The following is a 13,703-nucleotide window of genomic DNA, read 5'->3' as shown; positions in this document are numbered from 1 at the left end:
GCTTTTCTAACAAAAATATGTGCCCCTGACCTGTCCACAACCCCCTCCCCCCCGGAAAAGTCTCTGGCTCTGCTGAAACAACCCATTCTCAGATTTCCCCCTACTGATGTCACGTGGGAAGTTAGCCCCGCCCCCAGGTTCAGTTTGGCCTTCCTGCTTCCTGAAGAAAGTTCTGCCGTCTTTTCCTGAAACTCCTCTCAGATGGATCAGGAGTGCCATATCTATTTCCTGAGAGGGGCGGAGTCCGGGGCAGGGATAGACAGCTCAATAACATTTAAAGCCACAGACGCAGAGACAGCTCGTTCTGGGCAGGGCTGAAACAGAGGGGTTTTTAGACATGCAGAAATCCAACACTGGAGTGTTCTTTCAGCAACAAACTTCACAGGCCCGTTTTGGGGACCTCTGAGACCGATATAAACTTGTCTTAAAAGGGTAAAATATGAGACCTTTAACGGGATCCTGAATTGATGTGACTGTAATGGTATAGTATTCAAATCTTGAGTTGGCCCCTTTTTGCAGCCTCCTTTGACCAGAACACCTGGCTCACAATCTCTAATCCAGTCCATCCCAAACGTGCCTAATGGGGTTGAGGTCAGGACTCTGTGCAGGCCAGTCAGGTTCTTCCCCACCAAACTCATGAAACCATGTCTTTATAGTCCTTCTTTGTGCACTGGGGCACAGCCATGTTGGAATAGAAAAGGGCTTTCCCCAAACTGTCGCCACACAGTTGGAAGCATAGCACTGTCAAGAATGTCTTGCTGCACTTTCACACTAGCAACCCTGATCCATGCCTGGACCTACCTGCGTATGCACTCAGTCTGATACAGCAGGTGGCGGTATGTAGGTAGCTGGTTTGCAAACCTGCTGAGGAGGAGAAAGAAGACAAAGCTGCCATGGCAACCACGCGGGTAGTGGTAACATTCTCCTGGCATCCTCCAAAACCCAGACTGAGGGTTGGTTGAGCTGATGGCCAGTGCTGGCCTCAATCTGGTCCTGACCTGGTGCATTTTGTTTTATGAGCCTGTAAGGGACCACTTTACCTCTGTCACTTAGGCTTTCTTTGAATACAGCAGCTTTAACGCTCCATGCACCTTAGCAGGATTTGAGCCTGCTTGTCCTGATTTTATGCTTCATGTCTCAGTTGCTGTTGTTCCTAAATGCTTCCACTTTCTAATAATATCCCTTACAGTTGACTGCGGAATATCCAGCAGGGATTAAATGTTATGAAGCATCTTATTGCAAAGGTGGCATCCATCATAGTAACACGCTTGAAGTCACTGAGCTCTTCAGAACGACACATTTATATCACAAATGTTTGCATATGGAGACTGCATGGCTAGGTGCTTGATTTTACTTCACTTCCACTTTTTTCTGATTGAGTCTGATTGAAACAGCAGGTGTGGCCAAATATTCTTGTCCATTTAGTGTATTTATCTATGCAAGCTGCAGTACATGCAAACAGGAAGTTCTGTTGTGTTGCAGCTATTGGAGAATGTTCCGCTCATATGCTCAAAAGTTACTGAATTCCCGTCTCGCTGTCATTACTCTCAAACTTTTAAAACTGCCAGGGGATCAGTGGCAACTTTCCACATCAGTGTCATTAATCCCATCTCATCCCAACTCGTATCATCTCCTCTTTTTTCCCCAAACCCCTTTACGTCCATCCATCAGGCATCCATCCATCTATCCTTCCCTCTGCTCTCTCCATCAGAGTGGTGCCAGGGGTCATGGTAATAAAAGCCAGGACTCATGGTGTAATTATTATTACATACATTCCAATTTAAATGCTAATGGATTCAGTAATTATTAGGTATATTAGACTAAACACACATGCACGAACACACATACAGTACATGGGAATGAGAGCCAACAGTACACACTCAGGGATGGATGGACGGCTACATGGATTCAAAGTCACACTCATGCTACCACACACTTATTAATAATAAGATGAAATTCCCTAATTATAATGAAGTCTGTGATAGCTAGCTAGCCCTCCCAGTCATTAGTGTGAATACATTTCCCTTAGGTAATTACCAACATATTTCAGCGCTGTGATTAAAAGATGATTCCTGATTTTTTTTCTCCTTCTCTTTAAGATAATGGGCTAAAGAAGAAAGTCCCAGAGGATTTATTCGCTTACACTCACTGACACGACTTTATCAGGGTGATACCGGCCTGATTCACTGGCCCCCGGTGTGGGTGTATCTGTCCGACATAAGAACCCGCTCAGTTGTGAAGTACATGAGCACGGCCCGTTTGAGCCATCCTCCAGGGCCTGGAGAAGCTCATCACCAGGCTCAGGTGTGCTTCAGGCTGCAGATATCCAAAACCCAGGCACTCACAGGGAGGGTGACAATTTTGGTGTCTCCCCTACAGGTATGATACTTCAGATTTTACCATGACAGACATGAGACGTCTGGCCCAGGAAGTAGGGACGGACCAGCAGCTGCAGCCTGACTGATCTCACTGAAGGCAGTTTGAGTCCTTTATACATTGGTTTTGTTGGGGCCAGCAGATAAGCACTGTAAGTGATGACCAAACAGACAAAACACATTTAATATCTCAAGTCCAGACATAGAACACAAGTTCCAAAAAAAGCTGGGGCACTGTGTAAAACAAAAACAATGCACAATGCAATGATTGTCAAACCTCATAAACCATATTTTAGAAGAATAAAAAAACATATCGGATGTGAAAAGTCAGACATATTACAGATTTATGTACAATTTTAGCTCATTTTGAATTTGATGGTAGCAACACATTTAGAACTAGAAAAGCACTCAGAGAGCGCAGACCTCTGTCATTAGCCCTATCTCCCAATAGTGAAGAATCCTTTAAAAAATTCCTGAACCCATCCCCATGTGCCCCCCACCATGGCATTCACTGATTACTCCCTCCTCTGTGGGGTGGAAACACGGTGAGGCAAAGCATTGGCTTCGCTACAGGTGCCAACAGATGCACCCATGGTCTCACCGGACGACTGGAAGTCATGGCAGAGGGTGAATATTCCTCAATTCCTCCCAGCATTGTGAGTATTCTCGCTACAATTCGCTGTCTTTCTCTCTGTTACGCTCCTCGACCGGGCGTGCATCTTTCAAAGTCTGTAAACTCCAAAACTTTGAATAGAAACACACCCACAAATGCTGCTGGGATTGAAGTTACTCATGTCCGCCATCTCCTGGTGTAAAGTGGTAACAGCACAGACCTCCATCATTAGCCCTATCTCCCAATAGTAAAGAATCCTTTCAAAAGTTCCTGGATCCAGACGGTGATCCGGATCACTCCCAAAATGTAATCAGTTCTGCCATTTCTGACATTTCCTGGAAATTTCATCAAAATCTGTCTACAACTGAGTTTTGTTGCTAACAAACAAACAAACTAACTAACTAACAAACCCTGCTGATCACATAACTTCCTTGGTGAAGGTAAAAATCTGGACAGGGCAACAAATGACTCAAAAGTTAAGTGGTGCCAATACTAATGCAAAACAGCTGGAGGAGCATTTTGCAGCTAATTAGGTTAATTGACAACAGGTCAGTAACATGACTGGGTATTAAAGAAGTGTTTTAGATAGGCAGAGTCTCCCAGAAGTAAAGATGGGTTCATCGATTTGCATCTAAAACTGTTTAACAATTCCAGCATTTTTTCCTCACAATAAAATTGTAAAAAGACTTTGACTATCCCACCATCTAAAGTTCATAATATTATCAAAAGATTGAGAGGATCTGATCATCTCCATGCACAAGGGACAAGGCCAAAGGTCAAAATTTGTGACCATGATCTTGGAAGGATCATCATAGAGCGGAAAAACAGGCAAAGACCCAGGACTGTTGAGTGTGGGACAACATTCCTCTCCCAGAAATCCAGAAACTGGTCTCCTCACTTCCCAGACATCTACAGACTGATGTTAAAGCAAAATACACTTTTTCAGGTAACCTTGCAAAGCAGATGGATACGCCAGTTTCCGTGTTTCTCACTGGTGAATCCATCTTGCAAAGCTCCCGTCTGAACCGTTTGGGCCCGGTTAGAAAGTGACAGGACCAATCAGCGTCGAGGGGCAGTACTTTCGGGCTTGGCAGAGTCGTGACGTAAGCAGGCAGCGACAAGAGACTGGTGCAATTATGGCGGAAGAGATTAGCGTGGATGCTGCTAAAGTGCCAGTTTTATCAGAACTTGACGACATTTCTTTGTTAAAAGAAGAACAAAGAACAGCAGTGAGTTGTTTTCTTTTCAAAAACAACAAAAGTCGTGTACTGAAATGTTTACAGTCGCCATGGTTCACGTTAAGGCCCATTTATACTCCCTTTATGTACGTAAATGTATACGTCCTTTTCAAACGATGTTACCGTCACTGCTCACATACTTCCATGCGTCCTTTACGTTGGCATGGCCCAGAGTCAAAAGTTTATGACAACAACAAACTCAGTTTTAACATCTGATGTGGTTTTTATGTTCTATTGAGAATAAAATGATGAGATCAAATACTGATTTCAGTTTTTATTTACATTTCACGCAACGCTTTTGGAATTAGGGTTGTAGTTGGCTACACATCTCCTGTAAGGAATCAAAACCTGCCCTTACAATATCTACCAAGAAAATACTTTATGTTACAAAGCTGTGGCTGCCTCTCAAGGAAACAACGTGACATACAGAGGCCTGAACATTCAGCTCAATATCAAACATGTGAATATGATTGTTGCCCCTCTCTGTTTCTCAAAAGTTTGAAATTTTTACAAAGGATAGTGACGAGCAGAGACAATAAAACCCCAGAGAGCTTCAGCAGGAGAGCATTCAGAGTATTTTTCATTCTGTCTTCATTGCAGGTGATCTTAAAGTCATGCTCACAACAACATAACACACTGTTCTGCTCAGTAAAATACTGACTTTGTCTTTTAAATGAGCTGCCACCAGAAATGCAGGATGGGTCAAAAACAAGAGAATGATCTTTTTGTTCTGCTTTCTTAAAACCTTCATGATCTATTCATCTGTCAGACAATAGAGAGTATTTCTTTTTGTTGTTTGACGATATCAAACACAAATAGAAAAAAATATTAGTTTGATACCTTTGCTGGCCTCTGACCACCAGCATTGTCTAAACCTTCAATTCCTTAAAAGTGAAACAAAAAAAACCTGCAGAAAAATGAAAAGTTTGAGTGAGCTGAAGAAAATACGAAAAGAAAAAAGTCATGTTCCTTCAATTTTTCCTTTGACTGATGATTGCTGCTCACACACACACACATGAACACACACTCAGGGCTGACAGGAGCAGTAATCAACCGTGGTGTGTCCAGGATGAATGGATGTCCAGGGAACAGGTAGAAACAGAGAAGCAGGCGGGAGAACAGAGAGGATAGACTGACCACACGTCTCTAAAAGTGGATTGCACGTGTGTGCCTGTGAGTCATCTCCTGAGAGCTACCACTACGTTGCCTTGCAGCCCTGAATTGATTGAGAAAATACAGAAAGTGTTTCCAATAACCAGAAAGTCCAAACTCTGGCAAAATATTCCCAAACACGATCCATTCTGCACCTTCCAATCACACAGAACGTCCACATCTCAGAGATCAATGCTCGTTCTTTACAGGAAATGCATCAATGGTATGAGGAGACAGCGGCTCCAGCGTTTCTGAAGCTATAAGTCTACGTGTCGATGTCCCACACCGGGTAATATGACACCAATCACGCTCTCCGTTATCTACCTATGTGGCCAACTCCTAAAGACAAAGGAGGAAGTTTCTTTGCTCAGGAAAACTTTCCGTCTCTTATGTCCTTCATTCTTTGTCTTAAAGGGACTCTGGTTGTTATAGGAGGTACTGTAGGCCTGCATTTATTTAAAGACCCTGTAAAGTGAAATCCAAAGTTTTTGTCTTAACACTCTAGAAATGTTGGTTGCTTTAAACATGTGAAAACTCTGAGATCTACATGTGACTGAATTCTGGATTTAGGCCATTTCATCTCTTTCCTGGCTTGGCTTCATGAGGGCGGGGCCAATATGTGGGCTCACGAGGTCATGAGCCCACAGTAGGGAATGACCCCGCCCCTCTAACACTACAATATTGTGGAAGGAAGCAGTCACCTGGAGCAGGGGCTTCTGGTTCATTTTGTGCAAAGGAATTCAGTCTTGTACTCTTGTACCGTTCTATAATGTTCATGTTTCATTGCAAAGTTATAGTTATGCATGTTTGTTTATTGGTTCATGTTTTTAGGGGAAAATATTTTTCCAAGTATGCCGCCATGAGTGAGGGGGTTAATGCTGCAGACTACCCGTGTCCTGAGTGGGCGTGGTTTCAGCTTATTCAAAGACACACCCACACCATCCTGGAGCAGATTTTACTGCCTCATTTTTCATGATTTGAAGCTTCATTTTATAAACTTGGAGATGCTTGTGACTGAAATTTGACCTGGGGGTTCATAACATAGTGATCTATCATACGACAAACCTAAATACAGATTTATTTTTACTTTACAGGGTCTTTAAAGAGTAACTAAAACCCAGAGTTTTAGCTGAGGCCTCACTGGCCTCAGTTAAAGAGGGGGTATTATACTTTTCTGATTTTTAAAACATAAATATAAAGTCACAATGTTGGGTGTCCATACTTCACGTAAGTAAATTTTCAAACCGCAAGTTAAACGTATGTGGCAGTAATCTTGGAATTAGAGTGTAAACTAATTCTGAGATCTGAGATCTTCCCAAGACGAAATTTTGATGGAGCGAACTGATGAGGTCATCGCAATAGGATCTCCCGACTGGTTCATCCGTGCTGCCGGCAAAGCGGAACAGACCGCCCCCACAAGATGAACAGAGATGAATAAATACATCTCTAAATGCAGCGAGTGATAAGTCCACCATTATCAAAGCCATTTAGTAACACAGTAATTAAACACTTACCAGGGTTACCAGGTCTGCGGTTTTACCGTGGAATTGGGCTACTTTTAACGTACTGCTGTGGGAAGGTTTTGGAGTGGCTGAACTGTGCCGTATAGCCTAGCTTCCCCAAGCATGCTATGCTTAACGGGTCAACACTGAAATCTCTTTAGGCTAATGCCACTGCTATTGCCAAGTACCTTACACAACCCAAGTTAAAAATACTGAAATACCCCTCTGAGAACCATTGTGAGGAAATCTAAAGATGTTGCTGAATGAGGCGTGCTGATGTTGTTTTTATTTTTCATGATAAATAAATCCCACCAGCACTACTTGTGGTAAAGATGCTGTAAAACTAAATAAAAAGTGAAAGGTGTGAAATTCCCGTGAACAGTATTTGTGTTTGTATGTCTGTTTGTTCCCCTCAGTACATTCACACAGTGACCAGCTTATTGTAATGAGGCCATTCACTCCATTCATTGACTGTCTGTCTAACCTTAACTCTCATCACCTAAACCTCCCTGCCTCTGTAAAAGTCCAGGAAAGACCCAGACCTCTGTGTCCAAGCAGTACACAACGTCATCCCCGCCTGTCTGCTCGATTTCCTCGGCCTCCAAAGCCAACAACAACTCCGCCAACTGTGACCAAACAATCTTGTTAGTTTCCCCCACAACTTCTTTCTTTGCAGTGTGTTATACAGAAAATCAGCGCCTTCCTCTGCTGCTGGTTTTTCATGGAAGAGGAGACGGGGTTGTTTCCTTTACACAAGCTGTATACCTGCACCAGCTTTGGATAAAACATTTAGCAATAGCAAAAAAGCAGCGAAAATAAGAGCTTTTACTGGCAGAGTTTTCTAGCTGAGTTACTGAGGTACCATTTGGACTGTTTTCAACAGTAAAATATGCTTATTGGATAAGTTAAAATAAATAAAGACAAATTAGTGTCCATGTACACCATGACTATGTAAGGCACTGATCATCAACTGGCGGCCCCCAGCAGATCATTGATATTAAAATATGTAAATAGCTTTGCAATGATTTAACACGATCGTTTTTATATAAATTTACTTGTCAGCCATTATTAGTAAATATTAAAAGAAAATGGGTTAAGGTGGGCAGAAATGATGCAAAAGTGGCCAGATAAAGTGGTGAAAAGGGGTTAGAGAGTAGCAGGAAAGGGTAATAAGTGGCAAAATGGGTTGTAGAGTGGCACAAAGGGACAAAATTTTGCAGAAAAGTGGTAATGAGAGGTTAAAATGTAGCAAGAAAATGGTTAAAGAGGAAGAAAGGGTCAAAAAGTAGACCAAAAAAGTAATGAAAAGGGGTTAGAAAGTGGCAAAAATAGAGGAAAAGTGGCAAAAAAAAGATAAAATAGTGGCACAAAAGGATAAAAAAAATGCAGCAAAGGTATTTTTAAAAGAGTTAAAGAATGATAGAAATTGGTTAATGAGGCAAAAAGGGGCAAAATGTATCAGAATGTGGTAAAAATTGCAGAAATATAGCAAAATAACCTGGCAAAGATGTGAAAATGGGTTAAAGAGTGAAACATGGGAGCAAAAATTGACAGGAAAGTGGCTAAAAGGGGTATAAGAGTGGCAACATGGGCAAAAAGTGGCAGAAATGGTTCCAATAGTGTTGAAAAGTGGAAAAAATAAAGGAAAAGGGACAAAAATTGATTAAAGAGTGGCACAAAGGGGATAAAACATGCAGGAAAAGTGGTTTGAAAGAGTTAAAGAATGGAAAAATTGGGTTAAAAAGGCATAAAGAATCAAAAAGGGGTTAAGTGTCAGCTAATATTGGTTCTAAATCACAACTGTGTAGGGCCCCATTCTCTGGGATTTTCAGGGGCCCGGCCAGTTCTGTTCTCAGGCTTGTCTCCTTGTGCTGTGTTATAGATGACAGGGATAGATTTCACTGTCCTGTATTTACTAATACACTAATATGTTAATAGGACCAAAATATTGATTTAATTTTTGTTTATTTGAAAGTCTGGCCCCCAGAGTCTCTGTCAAGACCAAATCTGGCCCTTGTGCAGATGTACTTGATGACCCCGATGTAAGGTTTTCCTGCTGTTACACTTGGCCGTGTATGTTTGTCTCATAAATGTACATTGGTAATAAAGTTGGTAACACAGTCCTTTACTGTAGTGCTAATGCTCATTTGGGAGAGTTGTTCTGCTCCCTAAACAAGCTAGTAATCAGCTTTAAGTCCCACTTTTCTAGTAAATAATTGCTGTTTGTGTCTGATAGAACTTAATCTGAGATGACTGTCGTGAGCCACTTCATTCAGACCCTTAATGGAAAACAGAAACTTTCAGATCATTTGTGCGTTTTGTTTCCTCCAAATTAAAGTGGGTTCATTCCTTGTTAAGCATGCATCCTGAGCTTGCCTGCATGGAGATTTTATATTGTTTTCTGGAGCCAAAATCTCCCGCTCCTCCGCCCCTCACTGAGACAAAACACATTGTTTTAGCATAAGTCATTGTAGCCCACTGAGAGACCCTCCAGGGAAAGTCTTGGCTCACATATGGCTGCAAAGACTCACATTTATTTGTATTCTTATTTATGAAAAGAGGAGTGTAATTTGGTGCATGCATTATGCATGGTGTTTTGGATTTGTCTTGACCGCCTCTTTGTCCGACTCCGCTTTTCCTTTAGGCTGCTGGTGGTTGGATTGGACATTTTCTGATGCCGTGAGCCAGAAGAGTGAGCAATTATCTCTCGTATTACTTTTGACTTCACTGCTGCACGAATGAATGCAGCACAACATACACAGAGACTGTGTGGCAGAGAGCACACTCACGAACACAGCCAAGGCTGCAATTACACTTGTCATGGTGGAATTAGCTGTGATTTGTTCTGTTTTTCTCGGCTGTCTCAGTGTAGGAACATGAATATTGTAATTATAAGATTTTAAAATAATTCTCTGCACTTCACTGATGAGTCAATTCACATCCCTTAAATATTTTCCAACAGTTTAAAAATAATTCAGGATTGGTTTAGGATAAAAACTAGAAGGCCAGTATTGTTCAAGTCTTTCATTTCATTATAAAAACAAAGAGCAGGCGCCTGCATCCATTCAGGAGATTCAAGTACAAATGTCTGATTGTAGAGGGTGAATTGCACTATTGTTGTTGTAGTCATGTGCTTTTCAAACAAACTGTCTATCTTTAAAAACATGTAGAACTAAGTCAGTACTTCATGGACTTCAGAAACAAGGAAGTTTGAAAAGATGTCAACAAATTCAGAGAAAACTCCGAGGCACTTTCTTCAAACAATAAAAAAGCTTTTATTCTCACAGCATGCTAATGTAGACTGATGCCAAACACTTTAAGTGTTTTCACAGACTAACTGAACCTCAGAGCACCTTTTTCAGAGGAAAACCGAGGAAAATGGAGATTTAGTAGAACCTTTATTCTCACTGTCTGACATTTAATCAGACTTCCTGTCTCCAGATCCCAGTTAGGATCACCAAAATTATTTTTATTTGCTAAATGTCAGAATAATGAGAGATTTTTTTATGACTTTCCTCAAAGTCAGAAGTTTACATACACTAAGATTACTATGCCTTTAAATAGTTTGGGAAAGCCCATGTGATGATGTCATTGCTTTGGAAGCTTCTGATAGGCTAATTAACAACATTTAAAGGGGACATATTTTACCCCTTTAAGACAACCTTATATTGATCTCAGAGGTCCCCAAAACATGCCTGTGAAGTCTGTTTCTGAAAAACACTCTAGTATTGGATGTTTGCATGTCTAAAAACCCCTCTGTTTCAGCCCTGCTCAGAACGAGCTGTTTCTGTGTCTGTGGCTTTAACCCTTTACCCACTGACCCAGTGCTGGCGCTGTGTTTTATATGTCTGGAGTATTATTACCGTAACTCTGTCAAAGTTTGTCCGATCAGAATTGTGGGCATGTGCACATATATGATTCATTATGGTACTCGCAGCCATATGACGTGGGCATTCATAGCAAAACTCCAGAAGTATCAGGAGACCGTTACACAGATTCTCAACATTGTAACTCCTCGAAAGTTTCCTCAATCTAAAAAATTCCAACGCTGACAGAGAGCTGAGAATCTGTGCTTTCTGGCAATACATGATATGTGGTATATATATTACGGTAATGTCAAACAGCATGGCGAAAACGGCAGCTTTGGCAGAAGACGAGTGAGAAAGGAGGGTGAAGGAAGAGAGTAAAAGGAGAGCGAGCGAGAGTGGTGTTTTGTTTTCAAAAAATAGCGTTAGATAGTGGCATTTGTGCGTGTCTGTCATGTGCAATAACAATATGTTACGTGAGAATGTTGAGAATGCATTTTTCCACCTTTATTTGCACTAATTTTCACCTATGTATATAGTTATCTTTTGCACTGTGTTTTGCACACCCAGAGTCCTAGACTCAAAAAATGACTGGTGATTGTTCTAAAGGGGCCTCAGGCTGGATTCAAACCCGGTCCGTCCACGTACATGGGGCGTGCCTTAACCACTCGGCCACCTGTGCCCCATGTGCAATAATCATTAACCAGATGTTGAAAAGTCAAGTTCAAGTACTACTGGGAAAAGGGACCAAAGCTCTCAGACTTAGGACATTTCCTGACTATTTTACAGCCATAAAAACATAATATGTCAAAATCGCCATTTTTAGACTCAGTAAGTAAAGGGTTGAATGTTACTGAGCTGTCTGACTCCACCCCTGACCACGCCCCTCTCAGGAAATGGATGTGGCTCTCCTCTCAGCTGGCAGCTGGGGAGAGGATGGGGGGTGGGGGCAGAACTTTCTTCCAAGCAGGGAGGGCCAATTAAATGTGGGGTTGAGGCTAACTCCCCACATGACATCACAAGGGGGAAATCTGAGAACTACTTTAGCACACATTTTCTGAAAGGTGGAGAAGGAGAGGGGGGAGGGAGTGGATTTTTCTTCTACCTTAGGGGATTGTGGACAGGCCAGGGGAAAAGCCTGAAAAACCGTGTTTTTGCACAATATGTCCCCTTTAAGTTAATTGGAGGCACACCTGTGGATGTGTGTGGCATCATGGGAAAAACTAAGAAATAGGCCAAGATATCAGGAAGAGAACTATGGACCTCCACAAGTCTGGTTCACCCTTGGGTTCAATTTCCAGATGCTTGAAGGAGCCGCAGAACTTGGCAGAAAAAAACTTGGTGGAAAGGGTTTTAAATCAACAAAAATGAGTTTTAAGTAGCAGAAGTGTGTTAAAATTGGCAGAATTTGTGTGGAAAAAAAGATGACAACAGGTAAGAATTTGGCAAAATTGGTGTAAAGTGGCAAAAGTGTAATTTAGAAAATATTCTTAAGTTTTTTAAGGCAACTGGAGACCCCCTCTTAGCGCCTTGCGACCCCAATGGGGTCCTGACCCCAACGTTGAGAACCCCTGTTCTAGGGGACAGGGTATGATTTTCAGAAAATTGGCATGGCTGTGTTATAAAAAGGAAAAGTGAAAACCTTGTAGAGTTTAGCCTGGTTACCTTAGATCAATGGTTTTCTTTTTTTGCCCAAGGCACACCAAAAAGCAAGCTGATGTCTCAAGGCACATTAATGTCCTTGCAAAATAGCCTCTTTAGCATGTGTAGCAAGTAGCAACATGTCCCAGTCCCAACTGCATGCAATGTGAGCAAGTGCCAGCTACATCAGTTTGATTACAGAGTTTCCTTTTGTAGCATCCTGACACTCTGCAAGTGATGCACTGCAGCTTCCCAGGTTTTTCCCCAGTCACCCTGTTCCTATTTTCTCTCTGTCGCTCCTATTAAGATGGACAAGTAACAGGGGAAGAGGTTGCACAAAGGATGACAAGACACCAGGAGTGTCCCACCAGAAGATATTCTACATTTCTTCCACTTTTCTCACTCCCGAAACTTGTTAGCTTGTTTTACAAAGAGGAGTGTGTTGCATGGATATTCTCCATACCCATTTATGAATTTTTATGGTCTGATTTGTGCTAACATGGAGATAAAACTATGTGGCTCACAGCTGTTAGGGGCACCATACCTCGGATTTTCTAAGTAAAAGCATGAGATGTCATATTTTTACATGTAAATTTACATTTGCATATTTAACAGATAACAGATGGACAGTGAGCATGCAATGCTATATGATGCAATGCAACGTGTAACACTTGCATGCAGTGAGGATGTTGGTTATAGTCTCTTTAGTTGCTGCATAGTTGTAGTACTTATGTAAAGTCAGATGAATTTTCAAGGCACACCTAGACTTGTCTAAAGGCACACCATTTGAGAACCACTGCCTTAGATAATGAGATTTGAACTGCCTACCAATGAGAGATTTTATCAGAAACAATCTGAAGTGATAGTCCAACACTTATATTCTGTTGGAGTCCTTCAGGATGGGACTGAAAAGCTCATGTAAACTTTTTTCTGTCTGGAGTCAATGCAATGCCATACATACATACCTTTTTCTGCATTGCTCTTCCTTTTGGGACTCTGAAGTCTATCCCAGCTGCCATTGGGCGAGAGGCGGGGTAAACCCTGGACTGGTCGACCAGTCATATAGTAACACCTACTGGCGTTTTAGGCCCCGTCCACACAGAGACAAATTCAGGAGCATACGCAAAAGTTGTTGTCGTATCGGTGTTTCATCCACATGGAAACAGCGTTTTGGGTCACTGTACACAATCCTTTTTGAAAACGGGTCCCAGAGTGCATCAATCCGTAAACGACTACCGCTATCCACATCTTTCTTGAAATGATTACGTTACACATAGTGTAGCTTTCTTAAGGCGCCTGCGCGGGTCCTGCCAAAGCAACAATGGTTGATTACAGGGTTGTGTTTGTGCTGCAAAAGCTACTGAGCTTGTTATGGC

The sequence above is a fragment of the Cheilinus undulatus genome, linkage group 4 (genome assembly GCF_018320785.1).
Source record: "Cheilinus undulatus linkage group 4, ASM1832078v1, whole genome shotgun sequence".
NCBI lineage: Eukaryota > Metazoa > Chordata > Actinopteri > Labriformes > Labridae > Cheilinus > Cheilinus undulatus.
This window is presented reverse-complemented; position numbering follows the sequence as displayed.